Source organism: Capra hircus, unplaced genomic scaffold, assembly GCF_001704415.2.
Source record: "Capra hircus breed San Clemente unplaced genomic scaffold, ASM170441v1, whole genome shotgun sequence".
NCBI classification, from domain to species: domain Eukaryota; kingdom Metazoa; phylum Chordata; class Mammalia; order Artiodactyla; family Bovidae; genus Capra; species Capra hircus.
In genome coordinates, this window is record NW_017213183.1 from 4,437 (window position 1) to 18,960 (window position 14,524).

General features: G+C 45.0%; 1 long non-coding RNA gene across 1 annotated transcript; it reads left to right on the forward strand.

Moving 5' to 3' along the window:
- The first annotated feature begins 237 nt into the window (after positions 1–237).
- On the forward strand, positions 238–9,776 carry LOC108635289. The gene is made up of 3 exons (XR_001917778.1): positions 238–269; positions 1,803–1,848; positions 9,721–9,776. It is a non-coding gene; the product is annotated as an uncharacterized LOC108635289 (long non-coding RNA).
- The last annotated feature ends 4,748 nt before the right edge of the window (positions 9,777–14,524 follow it).

Genomic DNA, 14,524 nt, shown 5'->3' on the forward strand with positions numbered 1-14,524 from the left:
TCATTTCAACATTTAAGTTAAAACCACACATACGCTCCCATGTCTTTTGCAGAGAACACACACACTTGTAGCTAGACAGCCCACTGCTACTCTAGACTGCTGTTCAAGGAAAACTATTGTGTTGCTTCTAATTGTTACAGGTTGCAAAGAATTGTCCTTGAAGATGAATGAGGTTGACTTCTACGAGCCATTTATGGAAGAGCCCATTGCCATCCCTGACAAACCCTACACAGAAGAGAGCTCGTGGAGTTTGTGAAAGAGCACCAAAGGTGCCCCAGATGCATGCAGGAGTGCAGCAGGGTGATCCAGGGCTGGGGATGGGGACAAGCCTCTCAGTCCCAGCATTTCAGACCCCCAAGAGCAACCACCTGGAGTTAGTACCCCAGCAGAACTGAACTCAGCAGTGCGGCTTTGCTGGTCATTGATCAGTGGCCACATTTTCTGAATATGGGTTTACATCTGCAAACAAGGTTAGACCACCTCCCCGCAGTGAAGAAATCACCTCATAGAGTAAGATGTCACAAGTAAAATTCCACAATGATAATGACAGTGATTTAATGTTAGTATCCTAAAGTATGCTGCCAGGTGCTTTGGAAAGCTATTTTACCTAATCTTCAACATTATGGGGGATATAACAAATTATATCCGAATTTTACAGATCAAGGAATTGGGCTCAGGGTAGTTAAATAATGAAGCCAAGGATGAACATTTTGTGCATAGAACTTCTGGGAGAGGAGTATTTGATACCATTAGCACTAGCATGGATCAGCATACTTTTTTGTAAAGGCCAGAAAATAAATATTGCAGGCTTTGTGGGCCAGATGGTCTCTGCTGCAAGCACTCAATTCCACCATTGTAGTGAGCAAACAGTCATGGGCCATATGTAAACAAATGTGTGTGGCTGTGTCCCAACAGAAGTTTATTTATAAAAGCAGGAGCCATTGGCTGGATTGGCCCCTCCATCCATATGTAGTCTGCTGACCTCGGGCTCTTAAGGGAGAGACAATACCAGAAACCGGAACACAGTGGTGGGTTTACCGCCTCATCCCCCCAACCCCTCCCTCCTCATAGTCACACAGGCCCACTGAACGTGGAGACTGGGCCCATCAGTGATAGTCCGCTGACCCCAGCTCTTAAGGAGAGACAATAGCAGCACATGGAACTTGGTGGTGGCTTACTGCCTCATCTACCCCACCCTCCCTCCTCACGGTCACACAGGCTCACTGAACACGGAGCATAATGACTCCATCACTGGGTCGGCCTTGGTCCCCACAGGGAAGCAGCACTTGGATGAATAAATACCAACAAGCTAACAGTATTTGCCCACATTCAAAAAGAAGTGAAACTATGAGCAAAAGATAGATCCAACCTGCCCCTCCAAACACCCCTCAAGGGCTTTTGATGGATCACCCTGGTGATAAAACTCCTGTAGCTCTGGGCTGTTTCCTCTCCTGGGTCTCCTGATTCTGGGCCTGCTCAGGGTTCTCAGGAGTGTCCCCTATCAGTGAGAAGGGAAAGGGCTTCTTGGCCTGGGCATAAGCTGACCCCATTCCCTGTGACCCATTTTCTGTGATAGACTTTTTAATCTTGGGCTCAAATGGGCCTATGGGAAGCCTTTAGGCCCCAGCTCTGTGTCACACACAACAGGGTCGATCTGCTGTTTCCTTAAGAGAGAAAACAAGTATGTAGGACTTGGGAAAGTGAACCAACATCTCATCCTACATTTCACTGTGCTGGGGCTTTGGTGTCAGCTGAGGTCATCTCTATTCAAGGAAGTCAATCTTTTTTTTTTTTCCCCCCAGACCCACTCTACGTCGCCTGCGCCCAGAAGATATGTTTGAAACATGGGTAAGAAAGTGGCAAACTCTTTCTGCCTTGTAGAGATGAGTACATTCCCCAAGAGGAATACCCCTTTGAGTTCCAAACCTCAAACCAAGTCTTATTTGCCTGGAGTGGGTGTCTGGGGTGGTGGAGAATTTGACATGTGGACAGCGTCACACTGAGTTACAACTCTGTTCCCCTGCGCTGGCCACGAGGCAAAACTACTGTATCTCTGAGCTCATTTCCTAGAGTGACTACTGGCTTTTATTCAGTGGCCACCAGAAACCCACGGTCACAGGTAGAAGCAGCTCAGACCACGCATTTCAGACTTGGGCTCAAGTTCAGAATCTGCCACCTATTAGCTTTGTGTCCTACCTTAAATCATGTGGCCTTTCTGAGCTTTCGCTCCTGCGTCTAAAATGAGGCTTATTGTAGGGATGAAAGGTATGAAGAACCCAGACACAGTAGGTACTCCATTAGTGCGTGGTAGCTGTTTTTGTAAATACCAACTCACGGCACTGAAAAGCGCCAAGTCAGATTGTCCCTGAGGTCTATGTCACAGACAATATGTCAGGTGGGTTAGCATTATAAAGAGGGCCTTGAAGATACACACCCCCACCCCACCCCAGCTTTATACAAAATTGAGTAAACAGTAACAACCAAAGTCTGTAAAGCTTTTTTCAAAGCATTTCACCTGCCTCTTTACTTGAATCTGGAAAGTGATATAGAACAAGTAGCATTTTTGCTTCCTAGAAAAACTGACAATCACACAGATTAAATCAATTACTCAAAGATATATAACTAATAAGCATTAGATCTGGGGACTTAAATTTAGATCACCTGGAAACAAATCTCTTGTTTTCTCCAGCATATATCCTAGAGTAGACCATGTCCCCATAAGGCAACATTTTGGTGGAGAGGGAGAGAAGGGTTGGTGGTAGGGAGAAAGAGATTAACATGGAAGCATGTGTTTACTAATTCTCTAGTTCAGAGTGTAAAGCGACAGATGAACAGAATCATGGAGTAACTTGACACTCTCTGTTTTACTGGCATGTAACTTCTTTGGATATCTGAAGGTAAAACAAACGTTTCACACCAAAGGCAAATAATTCAGTCTGGAGGAGTGGATTATTTAACAGCAACACAGCACAATAGAAACATCTTTTCCTAACATTTAAACCTTTCAAAAATTTAACATTTAGGAGGTCTTGTTATTGGATTTTAAAATTTTTTTTAAAAGGGTATAACAATGCTTTAAAAATAATATTCCTTTTTAAAAAATTCCCACCTTTCACTTAAAACAATTTCAGACTTATAAAAAACGGCACAACAAATTCCATGACCTCTTTACCCAGATTCCCCAAGTGTTAACGTTTGGCTTTATCACATTCTCTTGATATAGAATTTTTCTGAACTGTTTGAGAGTAAATAGCAGACCCAATTCCCTTTTGCTCCTAAACACTTCAGAAGTTGTATAAAAACAAGAACTTTTTCTTACATAATCAGTGTGTGCAGGCATGCAAAATCGCTTCAGTCGTATCCAACTCTTTGTAACCCTATGGACCTTAGCCTGCCGGGTTCCTCTGTCCCTGGGATTCTCCAGGCACGAATACTGGAGCGGGTTGCCGTGCCCTTCTCCGGGGAATCTTCCCGACCTAGGGATCAAACCAGAGTCTCTTGCGTCTCCTGTATTGGCAAGCAGATTCTTTACTACTAGTACCACCTGGGACGCCCACATAATCACAGTATGCTTATCCAAATCAGGACGTTAATACTAACACAATTCCACATTTAAATTGACCAGTCGTCACTAGTATCCTTTATAGCAAGAGAAAACATTTTTTTCCTGGTGTAGGATCCAAACCTTGATCTGAGGCTTGTGTTTGACTACCATGTTTTTTTAGTTGCCTTTAATCTGAAATAGGTTGTTGTTCTGTCTTTGTCTTTCATGAGACAAGGTACTATTTCAAATCGAGAGTGATTATTACCGTTCTATTCAGCTATGCCTTTAATTCTTATTTTGTTCATTCTTAAGAGATAAGTCTCTAGGCTCCTGGAAGGGAAACACTGCAAAAATCTGGAACCCTTCTCTCAGGCCTTTCCTCACCGACAGAGCAGTATCACACCCAAAACCACACCACCACTGTGGGAGAGTCCTGCCCCCTCCTTCTGATCATGGACACCTCTCAAATCAACCCCCTGCACACTGCTCTGAAGAAATGCTCCCTCTCCCATATCAGAGGCAGATATTCAGAAAGGAAGTTTGCTGTCTGACTTCACTGGAACCCAGTCTCTGCTTTCTTTTCACTTAATGAATAAGTTATAGCTTTTGCTATACTATAAAATAAAAGTGATGGCTCATACTTTCCACATTAGTATATATTCAACTGCTTTCTAATTGGAAAGGGGCTGTGTATTGAATTCAACCAGGCAGAAAAAAGGACAACCAGAGGGGTTTAGTCCTTTCCAACACCCCATCGTGTAATATCCATATGACATCCCCAGAAGCCCTAGCCAGCCCCTCATCCAAGTCTCCAACTAGGGAGAGAGGGCAGGACAGGCCACCCAGGGTTATCTTCACATCCTGAAAGAGGAGCAGAAATCAGACTGTCAGAAGGACCTTGGGGAAGCCACTCGGTCCCTATCCCGTCCACATGTACCCACTTTCAGGGGCTATTTGGCCACAGCAACTTACACCGCACAGGCTGGGGAAAGTGACCAATTTGTGAACTTCAAAATCTTGATCTTCAACACCCACTTGCTTAGACATTGCAAGATATTTAAATAAAATAGAAAAACTAGGTAGGGCTAAAGCAACCTTTGACTGGCTTCTCTCCCCAACTGTACAGGTTTTTACAGTAGTAAATCACAGAAAATATAAATTATTATTTCCAAAATACTGGTACCTAGTAATATTTGCTGTGTGTAAATCAGATAGCTATTTATTTATTTACTTAGAATATTCAATGAATGTCCAGATTCAATGCTGACTTGTCCCTCTGCTTTGAGACTCCACCTCCCCACCGGCCCTCCATCCTGGCCAGTTGCCAGCCACAGTCCTTGGCAAAAGCCCACAGAAATTGGGACTCACTAGTTCTTTCTGAAAAAAATCTTCCCTTAGTTGCAATAGGAAAGTCGTTCCCAGAGAGGGCCAGGGATCTCCTCCAGTGAACCCCTACATCACTGATTGCCCCTTAGTTAGGGAATCTGACAGTTTTAACTATTTTTCTTCTCTTTGCATCTCTTCATTCAACATGAGAGCAAACATTCATCAGAGACTAGAAGGAAACAGAGTTAAATATGAACAATGGTAATATCTGATTGGTGGGTAACTGATGTTTCCTTTTCCTTGGTATCTCTAATATTTGCCAATTTTCTTCAAGAGGTATGTAAGATTTTTATCACTATACTCTTTTTATTAAAAAATTCAACAGACATTAAGAAGAACCTATTACATTGTGCTAATCATGTTATAAAAATAAGCATTGCTGTCCTGTCCTTAGGAATTCAGGGTTGAGTAGATGAAACAGTCCCAATAATAACAGAACTGCAGCCTGGTATGTCAGCCCAGTATGTTTGCTGCTATGACAGAGGGACATACAAAGTGCTAGCAAATCTACACTAAGGGAGTCATCAAAGTAACTCCCAAATTTCCGCTTCTTTGGGGGATCTGGTGCTCAGACACTTGGCCTAAAAGCCCCACCCTGGCCTCTTTCAACTTAAGAAAGAGCTACCGACCAGCATTTGCAACATCTTCTGCAAAGCCTGTGGAGAGACAAGAGATTAGCAGAGCCCATTCTCTCTCTTGTTGGGAATGTCAGAGAGGCAAATTTTTCCTCTACCCTCTTAGGTCTATTTCTTAGGGCCTGCAAATTAAACTGATAAAAGACAGATTGGCAAAAGGAAAAAACCACAGATTTAATCAGCTATTCATGCATGGGAGAAACGTGACTCAAGGAGGGGCTTATACACCATCTTAATGGGGAATGGGGGTGGGGTGGGGGGCAGAGAAGCACTTCTGGGAGAACAAAATGACTTTTTTGAATGATAAATGGGCCCTTAGGAGACTAGATGGCAGATAACGATAATTTTGTGATAATGTCTGTCTGAGTGATGACAACTGAGTTCTTGGGGAGGCTCTGCTTTTAGGCAGTTAAAACATTTCAGGAATTCAGATGCCTTCAGCCAAAACAGCTTTATGTCACAGTGGCCTATTTGGGACCCCATCATTGAGAAAGAGAAGGAGTGGACTTTGGGGTCAGACAGAGCTGGCTTGAATGCCAGTTGTGTCATGTACCATCTCCACGGCTTTAGGTAAGTCACTCAATTCTTGAAGCCTTAAATAGGAATCAGACTTTGAGATTCAGAAATATTGTATTTACAAAGTACTGATGCATTGTGTGGCAAGTGGCAAATATCATTGTTGCCATTTTCACCATCATTATTATTTTAAGCCATAATCCCTTCCTTCAGAGAGCCTGCCATCAAGTTGAAAGAGGTTTGCGCAGTTAAAAAGGTTATTTTCAAGGTAATGTGATGACTAACTGCGTGATCTGCACAGCAAAGGCTGTGGGGTTCACAGAAAGCCCCTGGGGTGTTCTCAGGCCGGTGGATGGTCAGCTTGGCTCTTCCCCCACCTTACACGTTGGATTCACACTGAGGAGCCCTGACTTACCGGCCTGACCATGGATTCTTGCTCTGTGAGCTTATTACTGAAAATACCTGGCACTGAGAAGCAACTGCCTCTTTGCAGGTATTCAATACAGGTTTGTGTGCTGAATCTTTGAGATCCATAAAGAAAGAGGCTCTTTCTCTGCATTATGGTTCTTCATCCAAGGGCCATCTCAGGCCTGGGGAGTGACAGCCATATTAAGAACAGCTTCTTAGCAAATTAATGTGGATTTTTAATTCTAAAACTAATTTCCAAATGCACTGTAGAAGGGTACACAGAAATGAAGCCTTCTTCCTAGAGTTAACACTGCTTACTTCCAACTGATGACAGGCGACAGAGACACAGGGTAGCCTAATGAGAACTGATGAGGATGTTCTGTCTGGCGATAATAGCAAATGTAAAACAGTGAAAGCTCAGACTCCCCTTCTGGTTGCCGTCAGATTTGTGTAATAAACCTGTACTCACGTATGCGTGCACACACGTATCTGTAAAATTCAATTCCCCAGAGTCTGACCATGGCAGTGCCCACTCTCTTGTTTTTAATAATAATATTTTCCATGTAATCTCTCTTAGACCATTTGGAGGTTTTTGTCCATTCCAAACTCAAAGGAAAAAAAAATTAGCATTTAGATAGGATTGCACCAGCATTAAAATCAACTGAAATGGAAACAGAGATCATGAGAGGTTTGAGATGCCTGGAGTTTTTTTTTTTTTTTTTTCCCCTAGGATGATTCTAATATGACATTCAGGGCACCCAGTGAATCCCTCTGCCGGTGTCAGTGATAATCGTATTCACTTAGATTTGTCCCTGGTGCCCCATTCTCACACAGCTTCCTCTCCAGGTCTCCTGAGGCTCACATTTCTCATAAGAGGGGCCCCTCCAAGCTCCTGCTTCTCCTTCTGCAGGAATAATCAGTGCAGAGGAGACACAAGGTGCATATATGGTCCTTTCTGCTCAGGACATAGAAACATGAGATGCACTTGGTTGCCCATGGATTTGAAACACTATCTCGAGATTCTCTACTCCCTCCCAGCCTCCACACACAGTTCTGTCGCACCCTCAGCTTTCCTTAAGTCTAAATTCCAGACTTTTCCTGCAGCTGCCCACTCTCAGGATTTATCCTGCTTTGGCAAGCAGAAAGGACCCCAAGGAAACAACTTGGGAGGTCACACTCAGCAAAGCGCCCCCTACACAGGTTCTGCTTCTTCAATAAGAGATGTCTTTAACAAAAGCACTACACAGGTGTAGGTTCTTGTGTGAACAAAACAGACCCACATCCTCACTTATCTCATAGAGTCTTTTTTTTTTTAACATTTTTTTTTTAATTTTAAAATCTTTAATTCTTACATGCGTTCCCAAACATGAACCCCCCCTCCCACCTCCCTCCCCATAACATCTCTCTGGGTCATCCCCATGCACCGGCTCCAAGCATGCTGTATCCTGCATCAGACATAGACTGGCGATTCAATTCTTACATGACAGTATACATGTTAGAATGTCATTCTCCCAAATCATCCCACCCTCTCCCTCTCCCTCTGAGTCCAAAAGTCCATTATACACATCTGTGTCTCTTTCCCTGTCTTGCATACAGGGTCGTCATTGCCATCTTCCTAAATTCCATATATATGTGTTAGTATACTGTATTGGTGTTTTTCTTTCTGGCTTACTTCACTCTGTATAATCGGCTCCAGTTTCATCCATCTCATCAGAACTGATTCAAATGAATTCTTTTTAACGGCTGAGTAATACTCCATTGTGTATATGTACCACAGCTTTCTTATCCATTCATCTGCTGATGGACATCTAGGTTGTTTCCATGTCCTAGCTATTATAAACAGTGCTGCAATGAACATTGGGGTACATGTGTCTCTTTCAATTCTGGTTTCCTCGGTGTGTATGCCCAGCAGTGGGATTGCTGGGTCATAAGGTAGTTCTATTTGCAATTTTTTAAGGAATCTCCACACTGTTCTCCATAGTGGCTGTACTAGTTTGCATTCCCACCAACAGTGTAGGAGGGTTCCCTTTTCTCCACACCCTCTCCAGCATTTATTGCTTGCAGATTTTTGGATCGCAGCCATTCTGACTGGTGTGAAGTGGTACCTCATTGTGGTTTTGATTTGCATTTCTCTAATAATGCGTGATGTTGAGCATCTTTTCATGTGTTTGTTAGCCATCCGTATGTCTTCTTTGGAGAAATGTCTATTTAGTTCTTTGGCCCATTTTTTGATTGGGTCGTTTATTTTTCTGGAATTGAGCTGCAGAAGTTGTTTGTATATTTTTGAGATTAGTTGTTTGTCAGTTGCTTCATTTGCTATTATTTTCTCCCATTCAGAAGGCTGTCTTTTCACCTTGCTTATATTTTCCTTTGTTGTGCAGAAGCTTTTAATTTTAATTAGATCCCATTTGTTTATTTTTGCTTTTATTTCCAGAATTCTGGGAGGTGGATCATAGAGGATCCTGCTGTGATTTATGTCTGAGAGTGTTTTGCCTATGTTCTCCTCTAGGAGTTTTATAGTTTCTGGTCTTACAGTTAGATCTTTAATCCATTTTGAGTTTATTTTTGTGTGGGGTGTTAGTAAGTGATCTAGTTTCATTCTTTTACAAGTGGTTGACCAGTTTTCCCAGCACCACTTGTTAAAGAGATTGTCTTTACTCCATTGTATATTCTTGCCTCCTTTGTCAAAGATAAGGTGTCCATATGTGTGTGGATTTATCTCTGGGCTTTCTATTTTGTTCCATTGATCTATATGATCTGCTACCTGTTTAAGGACAGTTTCAGGATCTGTTGGCAGCATTCGGAAGTTTCTATAATCTGGTATTTGATTATATTTGCTGGCGGTGAATTCTTGAAACACACACTGACACACGCACTCGCGGAGCTGTGTCCAGAATGCTTTGTGGCTCTCGGAGCTCCTGATGAACCAAACTCACATTCTTCCTCATTTTGCCTTTTACTGCTGCTCTCTTGGATCCTCCAGCCCACAGGAGTGAGGCCCTTTTCATGCTAATGTCTGTTTGTGGTTGCTGTTTTCCTGTCTTGCAAACCCAATGATTAAACTCCACAGTCTTCCCCGCGGCTCATCGGTATTCCCTTCCTGAATGTGTGCCCCTGCGTCCACCCCGCTCCACCGCCTCCCATTTTCATTCCAGCCTCTGAGTCTGTCCGGGACTCACTCCCTGGTATCTTTCCACCCAAGAGAGTAACTTTGATTCTTCTCTCCCACAGGAAGATGATTTGAACGGAATCCACATTGTGGCATTTGCGGAGAGGAGTGACCCAGGTAGGAACCCTAACCCTCATCCCCACTCTTACGCACCTTAAGCCAAAACTGACCTCTCTCCTTTGTCAGCCCTCACCCTCTTTTCCGTCGTTTCCGGTCTTCCGCAACCGCATGGTATCGAGCGCCCCCTGGTGGTAGGTAGCTTGTTAGGGGTGTTTCCACATTCAAATATGCACACAGCTAAGAGTATGTGGAGAAGGCAAAGGCACCCCACTCCAGTACTCTTGCCTGGAAAATCCCATGGACGGAGGAGCCTGCAGTCCATGGGGTCACTAAGAGTCGGACACAACTGAGCGACTTCACTTTCACTTTTCACTTTCCTGCATTGGAGAAGGAAATGGCAACCCACTCCAGTGTTCTTGCCTGGAGAATCCCAGGGACGGGGGAGCCTGGTGGGCTGCCATCTATGGGGTCGCACAGAGTTGGACACGACTGAAGCGACTTAGCAGCAGCAGCAGCAGCAGCAAGAGAGTATGACCCTGGAGAAGGAAATGGCAACCCACTCCAGTGTTCTTGCCTGGACAATCTCATGGACAGAGGAGCCTAGCAGGCTACAGTCCATGGGGTCACAAAGAACCAGACACTACTGAGTGACTAAGCACAGCACAAGTGAGTCTGAACCTCATGCTGCCTAGCTGCCTATTATGAAGCACCAAGGACTGAGGAGGAGGATGCTAAAACATCCCAGGTTTAAGGATGTGTATGTGTATGCGGGTGCTGTGCTTAGTCGCTCAGTCGTGTCCAACTCTGCGACCCCAAAGACTGTAGCCCGCCACGCTTCTCTGTCCATGGGGATTCTCCAGGCAAGAATAACTGGAGTGGTTTGCCATGCCCTCCTTCAGGGGATCTTCCCAACCCAGAGATCTAACCCTGGTCTCCTGCATTGTGGACAGATTCTTTACTATCTGAGCCACCAGGGAAGCCCAAGAATACTGGAGTGGGTAGCCTATCCCTTCTCCAGGGGATCTTCCCAGCCCAGAAATGGAACCAGGGTCTCCTGCATTGCAGCTGAGCTACCAGGGAAGCCCCTGTGTATAGGGGGATGGAGGTAAACGTCTGTTCACATTTAAACTTCATTTACCAATGTTGTGATCTAGTCTATATGAATTACAATCCTACCTTAAAATAACAACTGTGAGTCCTTTGGTCTGCAAAATATTTATTGTCTATGCTTGGGAAACTTCATAGAAAATATTCCGCCAAATAATGAGAACTGGGCAAAACAAGCAGCTTATTCCTAAAGTACAAAACGACCCTATAAATGGGTGTTAACCTGGTTAAGTTTTTCCTGGTTTCACTCTTTTTAACACTAGTGGAGAGTGAAGTACAGGAAAAATTAATTTTGCTGGTGGTAAAATTCTGGATTCCTACAGCAGTGCTCTGTAAATAAAGTTTCCCAAAGGGAAGGGTAAGCGGTGATTCTAAAGTGTGTTTTGGAAGACTTGGGACTGTCCAGAACGCAACCAGAGAAGGCAGGGAACTTCCTTTAGGATGGCTAAGCAGCCAGGCTGTGAGGTGCCTGGGCAGGGCTTCCCAACCCGACAGTGCCACCAAGCCACCTGGGACTGACTGAAACAAGCTCTGAGCCAAGTGCTGATGCCCTGTGGGGTTTGGGAGCCACTGTTCCGGGTAAGACACATTTGTATGGTATTTGCCTCACCTCTCATATATTCATTCATAAAGACAGATAAGGAAGTAGAGGGTCAGAGAAGAGGGCACAATGAGCTAGTGGGAGGCCACAAAGAGGGGACAATTGTCCCATTCATCAATATATACCTGGTTCTTGTCCGTGCCTTGACACAGAGTAGGTGCTGAATAAATACCTGTGAGCAGGTAATTAGATATGCTGATGACTGGCTGAGACCGAGCCCAGCTCTTCACTTTCTGACCAGCATTTTGTTTGTTTGGTAAAACACTGTCAGCCTCCACAGTTACTTACAAACTGAAACCCAGATGTTTTTATCATGCAATTTTTAAAATTGAGGTATAATCCACACATCATAAGATACATTGTTCTTTAAATATTTATGTATTTGGCTACCCTGGGTCTTAGTTGTGACGCGCGAACTCTTAGTGGCGGCATGTGGGATCTAGTTCCCTGACCAGGGATTGAACCCGCCCTCTGCACTGGGAGCACTGAGTCTTAGCCATGGGCCACCATGGAAGTCCCTATGGTTCACTTTTTCTAAGTGTGCAATTCAGCAGTTTTACTATATTCACAAAGTCGTGCAAACATCACCACCATCTAATTCCAGAACACTTTCATCATCTCAAAAAAATCTCATCTCAATTAGTAGCCACTCCTATTCTCTTTTCCTCCACCCGCTGGCAACAACTCAATGTACTTTCTGTCTCTATGGATTTGACTGTTCTGGATAGTTCATGTAAATGAAGTCATGTAATATGCAGCCTTTTGTACCTAGCATCTTTCACTTACCATAATGTTTTCCATATTCATCTGTGTGTGGTATGTATCAATAATTCATTCCTTTTTAGAGTCAAATAATATTCCTTTGTATGAAAAACAAATTTATGCTCCAAATTATCTGAAAGCTTCCTTCCAATTTTTTTCATTAAGTTTTTGGAATGTTCACCCATGTCCCAGTTTTCCCATCATTGACTTAGAGATTTGGGAAAACTCTTCAAGAAAACCTAATCTCTGTCCAAAAAAAATATCAGTATGTTTCCAGCTTTTTTCCACAATTCTGGCTACCCCCAGCCCCTGGAGAAGAAAATAGCAAAGAAGCCAGTTGCCCAAGGTTTACAAGCTATAATCAAACAGAATGGGATCCCTGGTGTTGTGTGAACAGAGTTGAAATGGCCATCAGCAGCAGCCTGCTGGCGAGACTCCAGGGGGCTTCCTTCCCCACCCCCTGCCCACTCCAGGATTGTGGGGAGGCCTGTCTGGCTCTCTGGAACAATGGAACAAAGAGGCCTCGGAGAAGTTGCAGGAACCTGTTTGACCGAGATTGCTGCTGTAATGAATCAAGCTCCTGAAACTACTTCCACCTCCTCCCTGCACAAATATCCCTGGGCCCGAAGCCGTGTCTTGCCCCACAGGAGCCCATGCTGGGGCTTGTTACTGGGAAGCTGGAAGAAATGCGCTGGGGGTGGAGGTTGGGAGGGAGGACGGGCTCACAGCATCTTTCATCAGGGAGGGGTTGGGGGCCTGGCCCGCTCAGCGCTGAGAAAGAGAAAGGCTTTCCCGTGAAAGTCCCTGACTCTGTGACTAGTCAGTCATTACTGCAGGTCACTGATGTGTAACCAGGGCAGAGGGGCCTGACTGCAGGACTAGGAATTTCATTCCTACCCAGACAGTACTTCCTGATACGCCTTGCTCTTGCTAACAAGCTCCGCGTGGCCCACTGCACCAACCAAACCCCTACCCACTCACCAAAGAAAATAATACAGCTCTCTTAAAGAGCCAAGAGTCTGGAGAAGTGTGCTGTGAGCTTTCTGGAGGTGGTCCTATCTGGTCCTTAAAGCCACCCTGGGATATATGCATGATGATGGTCCTCCCAGCATCAGATGAGAAAAGTGATTCTAAAGGGTTAAATGACTTGCCCAAATCACTTGCTGTATTCAAGCCAAGATTCAAATTCTGGCAGGCTTTCTTGACCTCTGACTACATCATGATTCTGATAAAGATGAGGATGATGGTGACTTATTGTATTCTTAGATGAAGTAACCCCATGTGGGAGGTACTACTTTTATCCCCATTTTACAACTGATGAAGCCAAGGAGGCCCAGAGCAGCTGACTTGCTGGGGAGCAGTGGAGCTGGAATTAAGCTGAACGCCGACTGGTTGCCTAGCCCCACCCTGAACCACAAAGCCCTACTTCGTGTCTACCCGTCCCTCAGAATTACTACCCTGCAGAGTCTGAGTGACCGTTTAGCCTGCCCTCCTTCCTCTCCGCTGTCCTTCACCACCCTCTGCACCTCCAACATTTGAAAAGACCCAAAGAAGTTCAGTGCAGCACTCAAGATGGCACGGTTAGAGGCATGGCAGGCACAGGAGTTTTGATTTCTGGATGGCTCCTTTGGGCACTGTCCACCTGACTATACTACCTCCCTGGGGTCGCTCCAGCCAGCTGCGGGCTCTGAGCAAGGGATGGGGGAGGTGGGAGCCAAGAGAGCAAGAAAAATAAGAGGGAGTGAGGAGAAAGGAGCCGCCTGGAAGCTTGAGAGCCCAATCAATGAAGAAAACTTCCTCCCCACTGATGCTCCCAGATTTGGAATCTACGATTATTCAGCAGCAGCAGTAATAAAGGTCTCTCTGAGTGACCTAGTCTCTCAAGGACTCTCCCAGCAGTTCTGACAGTCCCAGAAGAGGGCTTGTGTTCAGGGATTGCAGACCCTGCCTGCTCTCTGGCCCTGAGCACAACTGCTCTCCTCTGCGGTGAGCTCTCCTCCCTGTTGGGACTGCAGGCAGGCCTGGCTGGAAAGGACTTTTACTGCTCTCTGGTCTTGCCCAGTGCCCTGTGGTGCTGCCCGGCTTCCTCTTCCGCAACCTCCTCTCAGCTCGTGCGCTCAGAATGCAGCCAGATCTACTGTTTGACAGTTGTGAAAATGAACCATCTCCCCTGCCGCCCCCAGAGGTGTGTGCATCAGGCTGACATCTTCTTTAGAGCACTGGATTAAAGGGTCACAAAGTGGCATTTCTACGTGAGCTCATGCTGGATGGATATTCTCCAAGGGCACTGGGGACGTTAGCACTAACAAGCTGGAGATGCACTGAGGCTGCTGTCT